At 33.6% G+C, this 19119-nt stretch overlaps 1 protein-coding gene across 1 annotated transcript in view; it reads right to left on the bottom strand.

The window, feature by feature from the left end:
• LOC111507516 (uncharacterized) overlaps positions 1-18638 on the bottom strand; it is a 74118-nt gene extending 55480 nt beyond the window's left edge. Inside the window, 1 exon segment of the mRNA XM_023162830.2 lies at positions 18238-18638. The gene's annotated coding sequence lies outside the window, so the exon portion shown is untranslated.
• Positions 18639-19119: the final 481 nt, after the last annotated feature.

Genomic DNA, 19119 nt, shown 5'->3' on the forward strand with positions numbered 1-19119 from the left:
TGATTTGTATTTCTATTAAAATTGATAAACCGCGATATAAAATGTATAAAATTGATGAAATTATGAGCGCCCACGGGCATACCGTTCTAAGGCTTCCTCCATACCACCCTGACCTAAATCCTATAGAGTTAGTGTGGGCGTCTTCAAAGCAATATGTTGCACAAAGAAATGTAGATTTTAGCTTAAAGACCGTGGAAAGATTATGCGATGAACTCAGTTTTCTGAAACTGAGTCGAAAAAAAGATGTGAGCATGTTCAAAGTTTTGAACAGTTTTTCATGGAAAAGGAAGCGATATTAGATTTCATGGTAGACGACATGATAATCAACTTGCAAGATGATAGTGACACTGAACCAGATTACATCTGTTCAGACCTTAGCGAAGATTCATCCTCCGAAGATATGGATAAAATATTTCTGTCTGTCTGTTCAAAAATATGTTTTTCCGTTAATCAGCTGTCGCCCCCATACGAACGACAACTCTCAGAAGTTGAGGAACTTGTGTGAGCTAAGGACTAACCAGGTCATACCTTTTAACGTGTGATTGCGTTTTTTGTCTTTTATAATTTTTTGCTTTGTATTTTTTTATTTGTAATTGTTACGTTCTTAGAAAATTTTCGCCGTATTTTGCGTTTAATTTAAGTATAAAAACCGTACATACTTAAAAGTAAAATAAAAGTAACCTTCTAATTCAAAGCAAGTTTTATTTATTTATTCCAAACATTTCTCCGATGAATGGCATAACCATTATTCATAATTTTCTAGCTCAAAAGAAACAAGTTATCTTTATAGTCCTCATTTCCTGTCTTGACCAAAATTATTTTGAATTCAATAATGAGATGGACTAATAGCGGGGACTTTGTACGTTGGTTTTACAGTTTATTCAGCAGACTACATCTACACTAAGCAGAGACAACTTTAATCGCAAATATGTGCATCTTTGTTCCTCCGAATGCTTTCTATCTCTTCGTTATGCGCAGGCTGCAAAAATTTCACCCTTTTTCCTATTCTTGACAAACTGTACTTTGAACTTCCTTGCATGATCTACACATGTTTTTGAAGTTGATTGCTTTCTTCCTTTCTTAGAAAGATTCCTACATTTTTGTATACTATATATGTATCGTTTATTTAGCACAAGCTAATGCAGTTACAATATTAGTCTTAATCTAATTTAAAAATTTAAATGTCACAATTAAAATTTAAAATTTGAAATCATGTACATTGAAACATATAAATAAAAACAGCACAATAAATAAAATAAAAAGAAGAAAAAAAACTGTATTAGCAGGTTCCTATACTAAACACTTTGTAGGTCTAAAAGGTGCACTTTTAATTTTCTTTTAAATATATTTAGAGAGGTAGCATTCTTAATATCCTCCGGTAGTTCGTTGAATGCTTGAACTCCTTTAATGAAAACTGTATTATTTGAATTGACATTACTAGTCTGACGTATATGAAAGTTATTGCGATTTCTTGTATTGTATTCATGATATTCAAAGTTATACTTTAATTTGTCACGTAGATATACAGGAACATCACCAGTTTTAATTTTAAAAATAAATATTAATGCTAAATAACGAAAGTAATTTTTTACTGATAACCATTTTAATGTATTCAACATTAATGTTATATGTGTTCTTCTATCACAAGATAATATTATTCTCATTCCTCTATTTTGAAGTTTCTGAAGTCTTCCAATTTCATTTTGGTTTAGTAAGTATAGGATGGTTCCACAATAAGTAAAATGAGGTAAAATCAAGCTATTATACAAAAGTAAAAGCGACCATTGGTTTAAGTGCTTAGATTGCCTACTTATGTAATTAATTTTGAATGCTATTGTTTTAATAATATATAAAGCATGTTCCTTAAAAAATATTCTATTATCTACAATTACACCCAAATATTCAATTTTTCTTACTAACTCAATTTTATCATTTGATATTTTAATATTGTAATTATATTTTTTGAAGTCATAGTACTGCTTCTCATTTCCTATAATCATGAATTTTGTTTTATTTTTATTAATTTTTAACGAGTTGAAGCAGCACCAGTTATATACAGATTTTAGTGTCTCATTCATTACATTAATTATATCAAGCAGATCATTTGATGCATAATATATTAAAGTATCATCTGCAAACAGATGAACAAAGCATCTATCAATTATAAATGAAATATCATCGATATACAATAAAAATAGAAGAGGACCTAACACGCTACCTTGCGGTACACCACACTCGTTTATAATTTCTGAAGATAAAATGTTATTTAATTTTAATTTCTGTTTTCTATTATCTAAATATTCCATCATCCATTTTAAAGCATCATCAATAATACCAAAGCTTTCTAGTTTTCTAATAAGTAAAGAGCGGTTAACAGTTTCAAATGCCCTCTGAAGATCTAAAAAAACAGCACCTGTGATTAATTTATTATTTTGGTTTAGTTTCCACTCATCTAAAACATACTGCAGTGCTGTTTCGCAACTGTGTTTGTCCCTAAATCCTGACTGTACACTATTTAACAAACTATTTTCTTCTAAATATTCAACAAGTAGCCTATAGACTACTTTTTCCAATACTTTCTCAATAGTACAGAGCATATTGATTGGTCTAAGATCAGATGCCTTATTCGAATTAGCAACTTTAGCAATTGGTGTTATAGTTGAAATTTTTAAGATTGATGGAATGGTACTGGTTTCTATAGAAGTATTTATGACATTAATTAAGGGCATTGCAACATTATGAAAACAATTTTTTAAAAATTCTGCATTTATATCATCAGGACTTCCTTTATTTGCCAATTCAAAAATAATACTGATGAAGAAATAGAAATCCAAAACCTTTCTTTCCCAAAAATCACCTCGATTTTGAACAATCTCACAGTACATAGATCTAATTAAAAATTTGAGTCGAATTTTAGGAATGGGATAGTCCATTTTGTTTCAAAACATATTCGTGGTTTGACTGCCTTTGTAGTTATCACAAAAAAATCAAGGAATGAGTTAACCCTTTTATTTTCATTCTCAGCAATATTCATAGTGAAAAAGTTAGAATGAACAGATCATATCATCAAGAAAAGTGCCGAAATTTATGAGTGATCATATTTTGAGAGCTTCGCATAAATATGTCAAATTGCAGAGATTATTTTTATATTAAATTTCCTGCGAATCTTTTTGTTGTCAAAGAAACCCAAGTTTTCGGTAAAAATACTGGGTTTCGACTCTTCAGCGGTAGTATTTTAAATAGTTTTAACGACGATTCGAAGTTCATACACGATTGCCTTATATTTGAAAATTTCGGAACCGAATTCCTACAATCTCATCAAAAATTTGATATTGTAGGATATTAATCATTCATATAGATAGCTTGAAAACTTGAGCTAATGACTCCAATCCCAACTTTAGAATTATATGTGTACACAAAACATATATACAATATAACTCCAAAAGAAACTTATAAAAAAACGATTCGCTGAGGTTTTCATCAAAAGGAACTACAGCTTGTCAAATCTAGGAAGAGACTTGATAAATTTTATTATCTATTCTATAAATCTAGTGAGCGGGGCCATAAAGGAATTCAGAAAGCTCTTCCTACATTCAACAAGCTGTAGGTACTTCCCTAACGGGGAAACACTTAAATGATGTCAACTGTCATTCGAGTGATAACAGTGGCTACTAACGATTAATTTTTTTCCCGCAAATCATTGTCCCACGGAAATTCTAAATATAATAAGTTTAGCATTGGTTGTGTCACGTTCACATTTGCAAATCATACACGTATCACGATATTTTATCCACAAACTCAATTCTCAGTATTGTTTCATAAAACCGCTAATATCTAATGAAACCATTTATATTAAAATGTATGACAGGGTGCGGTTTACTTGTTTACGTAATAAAAGAATGTGAACAATATAACAGTGATTCGTGACGAATTGATTCCACCCAGTATTGATAACAATCTTTCTCTGAATCGAATACTCATTTTAAGTTTGCGGATTGAGTTTCAAGTTGACTACTTCTCCCTCTTTCAAGGTTTCATTCCTGGTGATAATGACAATTGAAAATCCGGGACGATTTCAAAATATCAATTAAAGGTACCCAATAATATTATTGTTCGAGAAATCCTTATTGACAAAGCTAGTGAAACTTTATGAAGTCCACAATTTTAAAGTTTTTAAAAAATATTAAAATTATGATATACAGTGAACAGTCATTATAGTGATAAAAAATATAAATATACGGACACACATAAATAAAACAATATATAAACCATTACAGACAATAAATAAATCATTACAGATAAGTATGTAAGCATCTGAAATACTGAAAGTTAAAATACATCATCGTAATATTCCTTTAAGTCATGGTAGGCTTTTTGCAGAAGTACCCCTTTAAATAATTTTTTTTTAAATTTGCTATGGCCCTATAGCACATTGGAAGGTGGTTGTATATTTTTTTGCTTTCATATATAAAAAAATTGTATTTGCTGATTTTAGAATTGGCAAGGGTAAATTCCGATTTCCTCTCGTGTTGTAATGTCTGTCATTATTTGCTGCTGAGCTGGAGTATTTTTTGTGAATTAGGCAAACGGTTTCTGAAAGGAATAAACAAGGTACAGTAAGATGAAAAGTCGTTTGCAGTGGTCTTGTGATTTTGCCCTACATATGTATTTGACAGCCCTTTTTTTGTAGAACGAATACTGAATTTAGTAGTTTCTGACTACAAGAGCCCCAAAAGGCAATTCCATATCTCAAGTGCGACTCTATCAAGGAAAAACACACAGTTCTGGCTGAGGATTGATTGAGTTCGTTAGAAACGACTTGAACTGCATAGGAGCCAGATGCTATTGTTTTGCATAAATATGTTATATGCCCATCAAATTTTAGTTCATCATTTATAAATACCCCTTAAAATTTTGTGAGTTTTGTTAACTATAGCGTGATTTTCTATAAGTAAGTCGTCAAAATTGAGTTTAAAGCAAACTATGTTTGTTTTATTTGTGTTGAAACATAAGGAATTTGAATTGCACCACTGTTTAACCCTATAAAGATCCAGAGATTAGCTTCATTTGTCCCACGCCAAAGGATCGTGGTGTCTGTCATCCGCAAAAAGTGTAAACTTCCCTTTATGGTTACGAGATCATTCAAATTAAGCAGAAAAAGGATAGGACCCAGAACCGAACCTTGTGGTACACCTGATGTATTATTCTCAATATGCGATGTATTTCCTTGGAGATTTACTAACTGTTTCCTGCCTGTTAGATAATTGTAAAGCCAGTTATTCAACAATCCTCCAAAGCCATAGCACTGAAGTTTAAATAATAGTTTTTCATGGTTCACGCAGTCGAACGCTTTTGAGAAATCACAGAATACTGCCCCAATATATTCGTTATTATTTAAACCAATGTATACATCTTCCAGAAAATAGAAGATAGCATCGCCTGTGTTTTTATGGCTTTGGAATCCATATTGAGATTCGCATAGTATGTTATGAATACTTAAGAAGTTGAGCATTCTCTTTTTTACCAGTTTTTCAATAATTTTTGAGATTGTCGGAAGCAATGATTTAGGCCGGAAGTTGGATGGATCATTCTTTTCACCACCTTCATGAAGCGGAATGACTATTGCTAGTTTCAGACTTGTAGGAAATCTGCCAGAATGAAATAATTTATTAATGGCCTCAACAAGAATATTCAAAGCATATTCTGGGAGAGTTTCAAAGAAAAAATAACGGTGTGATAGTTCACAAGAAGTTTCTGGGAGTCTATAAAAATATCATTATAAGCGTTACTCAAACTATTGCAAAATTATGCAAAGTCACTAATGCACACTGAGAAAATGTTTTTTGTCCTAAAACTATCCAAGTTCTAAGTTTCACTTTGGTTATTGGGAAACCATAAATTCGATTTCTTTTCAGTCCTCTCATAAAATTATTCAGATCCCAAAACTCACTGATAATGCTTCTTCACGGGAAATTTTATTTAGAATTTCCATAATGGATATTATTGGCAATATATATTTTTTTCAATTCTTCAGACACTTATGGAATTATTGGAATCATGGCTTTTATTTGCCTTACTAACCGATTTCTATTTGTGGATATCAAACGCAAATACGATCAACTCATTTTGAAGATTCATCAATACCTGGAAGACTTTGACCGTTCGACTCCGACATATTGTTTTTTGGAGGAGTATATAAAAACTTGTTGAAAGCATATGCAAACATGTGTGAGTTCACACAGCTCTGGTTCTTCAAAAAGGTGATAATGATGGAGTGTTAACGTGGAATGTTAACGAGCTCTCGCTAAAAAAGGCATATTTGATCCCTCCGATTACATGACAGCAAAAATCAACAAGACAAGTTGCTGAAATAACTGAAGCAACAAGAAATGAAACAAACAATTAAAAAAAGGAAAATGAAAGAACAAGAAACTGCTAAAATAACTGAATCAACATGGAATGAGAAGAAACAGTTATATGGCGGAAGGATTAATAAAACAAAAAGGAAGAAAGGAGACAACAAAAGGGACAATCTAAAAAACTATTTTTCTGTTTTTTTTTCGCTGTGACATGCTAGACGTAACATTTCATCATTTTTGGTCGCGAATATACCAATCAATGAATATCTGATAGCATTTTACTTTTTCGAAGAGCCTTTAAGGCTCATCTGAAGTTTTACAGATTCATATATCTGAGTTACTAGAAAAAATTTTCGATCACAATACGACCGTCAAGATGGTGCGGGTTTGGATACAGATATTTTCAATAAATGGATTGGGACTTAAAAGAAATACTTTGTTTGGATACTTGTCTGTAAAACTTCAAGTAGTTGCTTTTTAGTATAGTAATCTTCAAAAAACAAATTGTTATCCATTAAAAAACTTTGATTTTATCTTTCCTCGAATTTTTATTCGGTACTTTGATGAGCTGTCGCGAATGATAGGAAGCGTTGTCAAGAACTATTTCAATATTTGCATCCAAATTTGGGATCAATGTGTTTTCAAACCATTCCTCGAAAATATTAGCTTCCATGTTCTTATGATAGTCAATATTGCAGTCCTCAAGTTTTTTTCCACATAATTTTAAAGAACTCGGAACCCATCCTTTACTTTCTCCGCAATGCACAATGATTGTCGCGATCCTTTGTTTGTAGGCATGTTAGGCGTACACATTCTCGAACCATCGGTCCACCCGTCGGCCAACCATCGGTATTTGTACCAAGTATTTGTTACGCAATTCCAATATTCTTCGGCTTTCTATGACTGTTTGACGTTTGTTTATTATTTCAAATCTAAATCCTAGTTTCTTCATCCAATTCTGAAGAGTTTTGTCACAGCAGCTGATGTTATAGCCGGAATAATTCAATTTCTTCCTTATGATTTCAGTTGTAGGAATCTCATTGCTTTTGTAACAGTCGTATATTGTTTTTTTCAATGATTTTATTAGATGAACATCTAACGATATTGGTAATCCTGTATCATAAGGTTTGTTTTTGACTATTTTACGTACAGTCGAGAAAGGAATTTTGGTAAAATCTGATGTTGCTTATAATAGTTTGTTTCCCTCGAAACCAAACTTGACATGTAGATTCTTATATACATTTAAATATACACTGGTATTTCTTTTTAGGAAAAAGTCTGCGTTGTTATCACACTTGTTATTACTATTAGTACTTGTCCAGAACGCCACATTTTAAACAGATAACAAAAATTTAAAAATTTCGGGTAATTATAACTGCACCAATATCGAATTTCAACACTCAAATCGCGAGCAGTTCCTGAACTGAACACGACGACGTTAACCATCCCCGCATTCCCCGATTTCTATTCATCACCGTAACATGACTTCTAATTTAATTTTATGACTCTTCAGCCAATTATGAAACTCAGTAAAAATTATCCCATACGAACCGCCAATCCAACAGTCCACGCGGATAGTTCCTAATCGGTTCATTTTTATGTATTGGTTTCAGCTTTCATTTCAGCTCTGGACATTTTGGTTATTTGAAGAACAAGGTATGAACCTATCTACAGAATGAAATTATTGCAAGAAATCTCTCACTCTATATACTGGATTAAAGGAATCAATTCAATTGATTAAACAACAAAAATAATATAAAAAGGCAAACATAAGCATCATATATGCAATTATCTGAATAAAAGAACTCCAGTCAAGGCACCGATGTGAACTTATCTGCATTCAAACACGACAAAAAAAATTTGATCCCTTGATTTTTGCTTTTTCATCCACCAGGACAGACACTTGAGGATGGTGGTATGCTCTTCAAAAATAGTAATTTCTCCTCTACTCATATATCTGGGAAGATCAATATTGAATAGCAGAAAAATTAATGTCCCCAGTGCAGTACCTTGTGGAACCCCAAGCAGGACAAATTGCCTGACGATGTCACTCTATTTTCTGAATATGATATGATCCATTCCAACAGTATGCCACTTTTGCCAATACAACTTGTCCAAAAGCATTTGATATAATAGATCAAGCATCAATGATACTAATACATAACGACTTTGATCCAAATAAAAATAAACAAAATTCAATAGATGATAATACGGCTGTCTCAACTGATTTATTTCTCCTATTTCCTTGATGACTTGGAAATAGTATATTGAACGTTTCAACAAAATTCATTATTATTTTGTACACAGCTCGCTCCAAAACTTTTATAGAAAACGAGGATAACAATGATATTTGATGGTAATTATCTATGAGAGATGTATTTTCTTGTTTGAAAAGAGGAACTACAATTGCTACTGGAAATATTTCACTTTTGATAGACATATTGTAAGTAGCGAGAGTATGTAACTGTCTATTAATTTCAATATCTTTCTGGGCAATATTCTCTTCACCACTAACGGTACAGTTTCCACTTAGAATTCCAGGTACTGGGGAAGTGAGAATTCACACTGGATGATAAATGCAAAAAGACAATATTCACAAAAAATCAATGTCTGGGTACGAATATTGAAAAACCATATAATAGGTCCAGTGTTTTTTGAAAATACACTAGACGGTGGAGGATTTTATAATTTTTTGACAAGAAATTCTTGAACTACATGTTAGAACTAAGCATTGAAGAACGCAGAAATGTTATATTTCAGCTAGACGGTGCCTCCATTCACAATGTAATTGCTGTGCAGCAATATCTTGATGAAAAACTTCAAGGAAGATGGATTGGAAGAAACAGCCCTCTTATTTGTTGGCTCCCTCGATCACCAGATCTGACTCCATTACATTTTTTTCTGTGGGGATACTTGATAGACCATAAAATTGAAAGAGAGGATAAAGCAAAAGTGTGGTGAAATAACACCAGACCAATTAAGGAAGACCCGCCAGAATTTGCGACAAAGTTACGAAAAATGTATAAAGCTTGAAGGAGGATATATTGAAAACTCCAATATATGAAAAAACTGTTCCATTTACTGTTTAATTTATTTATGTTGTTGGTAAGTATTCTAAAATTAAAAACACGTTTTAAACTTTTGATTTGTTGATTTTAATTAAATTATACACAACTCCATGAAACGATTACAATCTATGTAACTTCGTAGCTGAGTATGCGAAGTATTATTTCATTGAATGATTACTTCATCTTTTCTGTAAAGTTCATAGACTTTCATACAGGGTCAGTCAAAAAATCATGCATTTGGAAATTTGTCATCCTATAACCTAGCACCATTTATGAGATATTGGGCTGAAACTTGGAACCTAGATGTTGCAAATATGCCCAAATCGAATGGGGTATCCACTTTTCCGATAAAAAAATGCCTCCGAATTTCTGTCGAAGTCGGCAGCATTATTCTCGCTGCTTCTCGCGCGCTCGTAGCAACGTCACATTTGGTTTATGGTCGGCCGGCGTTATTTTCTTTTGAGCGTGATTTACAACAGTATGAATAAAGGTTACTCAGGTAGCATAGAAAAATAGAAACTTTAGAGAATTGAACCATACCATACCAGTCTTTATACCTAATGAATCAGAGCATCAGACTTTGTCATCAACCACCACAACAAAGATCCGCCCGACCATATCAACGATCTATCAGTATCCTCGAATATTTCAGGTGTTTAACAACGAGTATTGAAAGAACTCTCATTTGAAGATCCAGATAACAACGCAATAGGTGTAATTTTTTTTGGAGTTTTCCAGTTGCTTTCTTTTTAAATGAATATTACTGGAGTTTTTTTCCAACACAAACCGTTATTTTAACACCTCGACACGTGTTTCAATCACCAAGTGATCATATTCAAAAGAAAGATCAAACTTCTTCTTGAAGATGATCACTTGGTGATCGAAACACGTGTCGAGTTGGTAAAATAACGGTTTGCTGTTGGGAAAATAGTTATAAAGCAGTTTACAAGAAAAGTATTAGATCGATGCATAAAACGATTTTTGAGAGCTGTCAAAATATTGAAATCTGGCTAATTCCACCATATGGTGGAATTATATATTTGAAAAAAAAACAATCTGAAAGTTTCAACGTCTCATCTGGACTCACAATTTGTATGATCTTTGATGAAGGTCTAATGATGAAGGTCTATAATGAGCCATAATGAGAGACGATTCAATAACTAAAATTGCGAAATAGTTTTTTAGAAATCATAGATACATCTGGTCATCCCCATACTGCTCATTACCTTACCGAATTGGTTATTAATTCAATAAATGTGCAAGAATATATTTTACTGTGTTATTAGTGAAATGACTGATGACGCAGGTAACATGGTGAATATGAAGAAAAAAATTTAGAATTATTAAATCATCCTATAATTACATACCTTGTTTGCTCTCTAAAGTTTTGAAAGATCATATTGTACAAGTTGTTTGATGATGGAATACACTTTCAATTTATTTCGAAAATTTTTTGTCAATAATGAGTAACCAATGTTAATAATGTACAAAATCAAAAAAAAAAAAAGAAACTGATTCAGTAATTTTCAAGATCGAATTATAAGGACTTCTGAAGAGTTTTCAAATTTATAAAAATACTGTAACACTTGACGAAGTAGGTCCATTAGAAATGTGCATGTTTATCTGCTGCACTAAAATTGATGGCTATTTATGCAACTTCTTCATAAAAAAGAAGTTCGCATGAATATACACGAAACAAAGAAGAATATTCAATAGTTGCTGAAAAAAGAACAGCTCTATATAATAAGGTTTACAAAATGAAAATCGTGTAAAATATAAATAACGCTCTTAAATCGAGGGAAGAACAAAAAAGATCATCAAAAATATATTTAAATCCAATATTCAGTATACATATCTATCTATATAATGATGAATAGATATGTTGAAATGAATTTATGTCTGTCAAATCTGAACGACAACTCTCAGGAGGATTAATGAGGTCTCGTCCGATCACACTTTTCGTAACACTCACGTTACGCATTCGGACAGTTTAAATGAGGAGAAATAAATTGTTCAACAGCATAATTTGGGTTCTTTAATTATTGCAATATCAAAAATTTTCAAAAAGTGAATGACTTCCTTTTGGTTTCGCTAACTCAACGGTAAAGCTAGCAGAACCCACTGGGTTATTAAAATTAACAGATGGAAAATAGGCGATGGGGGTAATAGAAGCCTAAAAGAAGCCTTCAATTCTCATTATATTTTATTCCCACCCATAATTGAAGAATGTTTCCGAAAAATTATTTTCGTTCTTGTCGCTTGTGTCTGAGGTAATCACCCAAATAGTCAATGCAAATTAGGAGCAAAATAAAGCTCAATATCCCTCATAGTGTTTCTTTTTTCACACTGGTGATCGTCATAGTGTCATGTCTATTTCACCGGATATATTTCACCGTACGACCCCTGTTAAGCTAGCAGAACCAAACCACGGGAAAAAACATTTTGTTAGATTAGGCTACGTCATAATTTTAGGCTCCGATTGATTGTATCGCCGATTATGTACGTTCTATTTTTTTAAATCAGAGAGATCTGTTACCTTCACCTTTGACACAACCAAATACTTCACTTTTTGGAAACTTTTAAATTGCTCCCCCGTTATGATATTGAGCTTTATTTTGCTCCTAATTTGCATTGACTATTTGGGTGATTACCTCAGACACAAGCGACAAGAACGAAAATAATTTTTCGGAAACATTCTTCAATTATGGGTGGGAATAAAATATAATGAGAATTGAAGGCTTCTTTTAGGCTTCTATTACCCCCATCGCCTATTTTCCATCTGTTAATTTTAATAACCCAGTGGGTTCTGCTAGCTTTACCGTTGAGTTAGCGAAACCAAAAGGAAGTCATTCACTTTTTGAAAATTTTTGATATTGCAATAATTAAAGAACCCAAATTATGCTGTTGAACAATTTATTTCTCCTCATTTAAACTGTCCGAATGCGTAACGTGAGTGTTACGAAAAGTGTGATCGGACGAGGCGAACGGAAGTTGACAGGGAGGTATAAGTTGGTAAAGATAGAAAAGAAGAGATATACGTTTTATATATTACTATAAGGTACTACAGTAATAGCCTACTCGTGCATAAATGTGTGCGAGTACACATTTACGGACGAGTACTGAAAAATTAGAAGGAAACTATCATACGTTGCCATTAATTTTAGCAGAAGATTTCAATGTTAATTTCGCGACCGAAGATGGACAATTATTGGTGAACTTTTTACAAGATAAATTAGAGACTACAAATCACTGCATCGTACAAAACAAAGTCGCTTTTCGCTCTCTTTCCCCATGTATGCTTAGATCTTTAAAACTACGCAACGAATTTTGATGCGGGTTTTTTAATAGATAGAGTGATTCAATTAGGTTTATATGTATGTAACATGCATAATGTACTAGAGAAACAATGATAATTTAAGACGTTTCTAATGTGATATCGTTAATGAACAAATTTTTTGCGCTTAAATTGCAAACGCTGGATGAACCTTACGAGATCAAAATAATGTACAACAGTATTGTACACCTTAAAAAGGTCTACAAAAAAGTCCGTCATGGTACAATAAACGAAGCGATTTTAAGCAATACAACAGTAATCCTCATCCAATTAAGTACCTTATAAACATTGTGCATTTAATATAGATCAATGCGACCTTTTACATCATGTGATTTGAATGAATGTTTACAAAGATATGACAGATTTAAACCGCACGGACATAGCGGTTGCGGCGGTACCGGCCGGGGACAGGCGGCGCGTGCCTCTGAATACCGCGTCAAAGGCCGCGTTTCGCTTTATAGCACTTCATGATTCGTATGAGTTAACATGTCTAGTAGCGAATCGCCCCGGCTCCGCACGGGTGCAATGCAGATACTAATACATATGAATGCATGAGATCGTTGCTAATCATAACGTGCTATAGGGCGAAGCGCAGCCTTCGACGAGCTATTTAAAGGCACGCGCCGCCGGCATTCCGGCCGGTACCGCCGCAACCAATGCTGTAAAGGACCATATTGATACATATATTACATGCAAAATGTATCTGAGGTACTTAATTGGATAAGGATTAATGTTGTATTGCTTAATTTTACTTCGTACACAAGCCATTAATTTTCGAGGATAAATAATGGTTATCGTGGGTTATGTCTAAGAGATAGACATATACCATCGCGAACTATTTTGTGAATCGTTTTAATGTGTACAAATACTGTAGTACATTTTTTGATCTATCTCATAGAGATAGATGACATCCCATCAGAAACCTCTATAATTATCAGTGTTTCTCTACTATATTATGCATGTTTTATACTTGTTACCTTTCTCTTAAATCACTCTATCGGTAGCCAGGCGGTTCGACGTGGGTGCTTTGTTCACTCACTCGACTTCACTGCCGTGTTGGTCGGTGGTTCAAGCTCTAGTCTGAACAATCGATTTTCACTTGCTATCGTCCAATCCGTGTTAGGAATCACATGTCAAAAGGCAAGACCTCGTTAATCCTTAGCTCGCACAAGTTTCGGCTTCTGAGGGTTGTCGTTCGTAGGGGTGCGACAGCTGGTTAACGGAAAAACAGATTTAAACAGATCTATTTAATAAAACTCGCATCAAAATCCAATGTGAAGTTTTAAAGATCTAAGCATACATAGGAACAGACAGCGGGAAGCAACTTTGTTTTATACTATACCGGGTGTCAACGAATCTATTAGACAAGTCATAATTTCTAGACTATTAGGAGAATTGAAATGAGATTTGGTATAGTTGAATGGTATGTGGAGAGGAATATTTTCACATATTTTTCACTTTCCGGTCACTAACGTTACTAATTTATTTGCGATTGGATCAACAAATTTAACAAATTTAACTAATAATTTCAGCGATGCACTTAGATTTTTTGCAATATCCTAAGTTCTTGAAAATTCCACTAAAGTAAATTTTCAAAGTGCATCCCTCCTTGTTCAAGACACATTTCAGCTCGTTCAATTGTTTCTCTCAACACGTTTTGTAACATTTGAGGCGATATACTTCTAAATGCCTGTTGAATCCTTTCTTCTAAGATTTCGAGAGTGGCTGGGGCTGTTGCATAGTAGACCCTTTCTTTTACATATCCCCAAATGAAGAAATCTAACACAGTCAGATCCGGTGAGAGGGCAGGCCACCGTACTGGACCGTCGGTTGCAATAACTCTATTATTAAAATGCTCTATTAAAAAATCAAGTACGTCTCTGCTATTATGGGGTGGTGCTCCATCTTGCTGGAAGTAAATTTGCCGTTAAACTTCTAAAGGCATATCATTAAGATGATCCTCGATTTCATTTTGAAGAAAACCCAAGTATCTAACCCCTGTTAACTGACCTTGAAACAATATTGGACCAATTATTCTGTTTCCAACGATACCAGCCCAGACATTGACGCCAAACCTTTATTGAAAATTGCCCTCTCTCATTGCATGTTGATTTTGTTGGGCCCAGTATCGACAATTCTGCTTATTAAACATGCCATTATTTGTAAACCGTGATTCGTCGGAAAATAGAATGAAGTTGATAAAATTTGGGTTAACTCTATGATTTTGAAGCAACCAATCACAAAATACTACTCTTCTATTGCCGTCGTCAGCATACAAATGTTGATGTAACTGATATTTAAATGCTCGATATCCGTGCTTTTTCAGTATTTTTCTTGCTGATTCGTGACTTATCTGCATTTCTCTACTAATTTCTCTTAAAGAAACCGTTTTGTCAACTTCTACCATAGTAAGAACGTTAATCTCAGTCTCCTCATTTATGACAAACCTCTGTTCTGCGTCTCGATTTCCCTCTTGCCTAAAACGACTCTCAACATAGGGAAAATACTGATGAGATGGGTGTTGCCGATTGGGATATCTCTGAGCATACAACTCAGCAGCTTTCCTTGAATTTCTGTGGCATTCTCCAAACAATAACAACATATCCACTTTTTCACTTTGAGTATACATTATTTCGACGAAAAATTAAACTAAAATTAACGAAAATCAAGAGAAACTTCTACTTTCTGCTCATAAAGCTTATGTCACTGTCATAACCTAGGTGAGCGTTTTGTTCTCCAAAGTAGACTTGATGGAAATAACCGCAAAATATTATGCATCATTCCTATCCATGGCACCCTTGACAAAAGTAAATGAATTTGTATGGAGTATTTTCCTCAGTAATATTTAATTTATGTTCTTATTTGTAATCCAATCGCAAATAAATTAGTATCGTTAGATTAGTCAAAAAATCCTTTTTTCGGAAAGTGCTTGTCAAAAAATGGTCGCCATTTGAAAAATAATAGTTAGACACGAAAATGTTATTTTGTAAACTTGTCTCATTCACATTCAACACACTAGTCACTAAAACTCCGCTATTGCAATTTTCTGATATCACCTGAGGTCCATAGATTAGTTTACCACCTAGATGCAATTTTAAAAGTGACTCTGAAAAAATCAAGTAGGCTGAAAAACTTCCGGAAATGTCAGTTTCTGATCCAGAATTGTCTCAGAAATCCAAAAATGTTACAATATACAGGGTGTTCCATTTAAAAATTCAGAACCGGAGCCATTTCCGCTGAAACCGGAAGTGACCGGAAAGTGAAAAATATGTGAAAACATTCCTCTCCACATACCATTCAACTATACCAAATCTCATTTCAATTCTCCTAATAGTCTAGAAGTTATGACTTGTCTAATAGATTCGTTGACACCCGGTATAGTGATTTAGTATCAGCATTGCACCCATGCGAAGCCGGAGGGGGTCGCTATTGAATAATAACCGAAATGGGGCTACTACAGGACATGGAAGAACAATCTATGCAGTTTTCTATAGATATAATAAATAAAAATAAATAATATATTCAAAAATAATTTTATCAATGAAAACCCATAATAAATTAAAATATTTGTATAAAATTAATATATGTATATGTATATACATTTGTACATAATACTTATTATATATGGAGCTGAAGAAGTTTCACTTCTGTCGTGTGGTCTAAAGCACACACATCTAAAGTCGGCGATGGGGGGACACAGGAGCCTTAATGAGCCTGAAATTTCTCAGTATATTCCTCCCACATAGTTGAGAAATATTTTCAAAAATTATTTCCGCTTTTATTGCGTCTGTAAGGTAATCATCCAAATATTTGCTTCAAACGAGAAGCAAAAAACTGGTTTCCAAAAGAGAAAGATTTTTATCCAGTTCTGCCAGCCTAACACTAAAGCTAGCAGAACACACTGATTAAAAAAACACATAGAAAATCGGTGATAAGTTGCAATTGGTTCTTAAAATAAACCTAAAATTATGACGCAACCTGATTCAACAAAAGGTTAGGTAAGGTTAGGTTAGGATAGGTTAGTTTAGGTTAGGTAACCTGGTTCAAAAAATGTTTATTTCTGTGGTTGGATCCTGCTAGCTCAACGATATCTGTGTTAAAAGAAGAGCAAAACACTCTGAAATAAAGTATAAAATCAGACTACAATTAAGGCCTGAAAATAAATATGAAAATTCAATGTGGTTGACAGGGGTTACTGAACCAACCTCACAAGGCATCTGAATTCACATTTGACCGGTAATCATTAAAATGGAAGCCACAGAAAATTAAAAAAATATATCAGTGTCACTAATGAAGTTTGTGTATATATATTGTTCAATAAAGCTGTCATTCTCTAATTATAGAAAATTTACTTTATAAAGTAAGAAGCAAAAGTTAACAAAGGTATCACAATTTACTAATCATCTTGACTTGGGCAGTTATATAGTCATTAGTTCCAGGCAATCATCTGATAATCTTTGATTGTTTAAATCAATCATCAACTGGGAAAGCAAAACAAACTGTTGAATCGCAACCAAATTAGAAATCGATGAAACGGTAATAAATGAATAAAAAAAACAACATTAAATGAACTTTTGGCGAGATAACGTATCAAAAATATAGTAATATATAGGTACTTTAAAAAATATTTTCAACTGGAAGCTTAACTACATCTCCGATATTCCGGAATATCTAACCACCATCACCTAAATATACTGGCAATAACACAAGACACAAGTCTTTATTTCTAGTAGCCAGAACAGTAAATGATACAAACTCTGGTGGGCGAAATATGTTAAAATATTTCTTGTCCGACAAGCCTCCAGATGTGGTTCAGACAGCAATAATTTCAAGCACCTGGATGAATAGAAAATTATCATTTCATAACACCAAGTGTTCTATACGCCAATAGTTTGAAAAAAGGACAGAAGGTGAGAGTGTCGATCTGTCAATTCATCTGAACTCGTTAGTCAAGATGGCGGCAAATTTTATCTTCCGCTTGATATGGAGCTTGGCTATATTAAATGTGCCGTGTTCACGTGGCAACAGTGTAAAGTAGAGTACGATATTTGCTTTAAATTATTATTCCGTTTTTCTTTCAAACAGGTGATAGTAGCGAGAACGACAATAACTGATAAAGCTATATGGTTGCTTCAAGGCTCATATTCAATTCAAACATGTTTGGTGATAAAACAATAACGATAATTCCACCGAAAAATTATTATTAGTTAGGTATATCTAGTGGAAATGCTTGTTTACTTACGGGTAAACTTTGGAGAAACATTTCATATATACAAAAAACCAAGAAAGTACGTAAGTTGTTGGAATTTCTTCTTCTTATTGGTTTTGTAAATATATGAAGTATTTTGTCTGTTCATAGTGAAGTAAACATTAGAATCTGGGACAAATTAATTAGCTGGTTTTAGGTTTACAATCCGGATGAATTTCATTATCTCTTATTAGGTAAGCTACTCATTACTTGTATCATAATCCTCACCAGTTTGCTCAAGATGAATCTGAAGAATAAGAATCCAATGCCATTACGAAGACACTAAACATAACAATAAGTTTACTGTTCACAAAACACATTGCACCACAAGACTATTATTGGGAACAGGTGTATAATACCTATGGGGGTTGACAAAAGCCACGCATAATAGGTAACAAAGGGCGAAATAAATAGATAATCCCAAAACAGAAGCACAGGTAGGTAGACGCTTGAGCCCCTCGTCACTCGATTCGAGCCGACTAACAGTTACAAGGAAGGAGAGACCAAGAATCAAGTTGACGGTCGGTCAGGTTAGACACCTGAGACTATTCAAGAGATGGAAGGGGGCACATACACAGTAGTAGTGGGTCTACTACAGCAGCGGTGGCGTATTCAACTGTTTCTATGTTAGACCGCCGAGCCGAGAGAATTTTTGTTCCCGCAACCACAGGCTCCTCAGCCAATCAAGGTCATCGCTGGTAGTTGATAGTGGTTAGGTGGTGACTTAACTAAATCAGGTGGTTTTTTATTCACATGGATTTTTTATTGACGTATATGTCGGAATAAATATGATACAATAGGTCGTATGAATCACAGAAGCTTTCAAATAGATATGATGAATTACACATAAATTTCTTTGGAATTGATTGGGCTATCAAAAATTCAAAATGCTATTGGTTTATAAAGCCTCGAATTTCTCGTTTAAATTGAAAGAGGTATATTTTTAAGAAATATTAAGTTTAAGAAGGGTTTTTGCTTTTCTACTTCTTCATCTTCATACAAAAAATGTGAGAAGCTTCCAAAGAAAGGAAGAAAGCAATTAATTTCGAATGAAATCCTCACAAAGATGTGTAGATCCTGCAAAGAAGTAACTTTCAGACACAAACTGGG

Source organism: Leptinotarsa decemlineata, unplaced genomic scaffold (genome assembly GCF_025532065.1).
Source record: "Leptinotarsa decemlineata unplaced genomic scaffold, Ldec_3_MD MMD2_tig00004307_RagTag_RagTag, whole genome shotgun sequence".
NCBI lineage: Eukaryota > Metazoa > Arthropoda > Insecta > Coleoptera > Chrysomelidae > Leptinotarsa > Leptinotarsa decemlineata.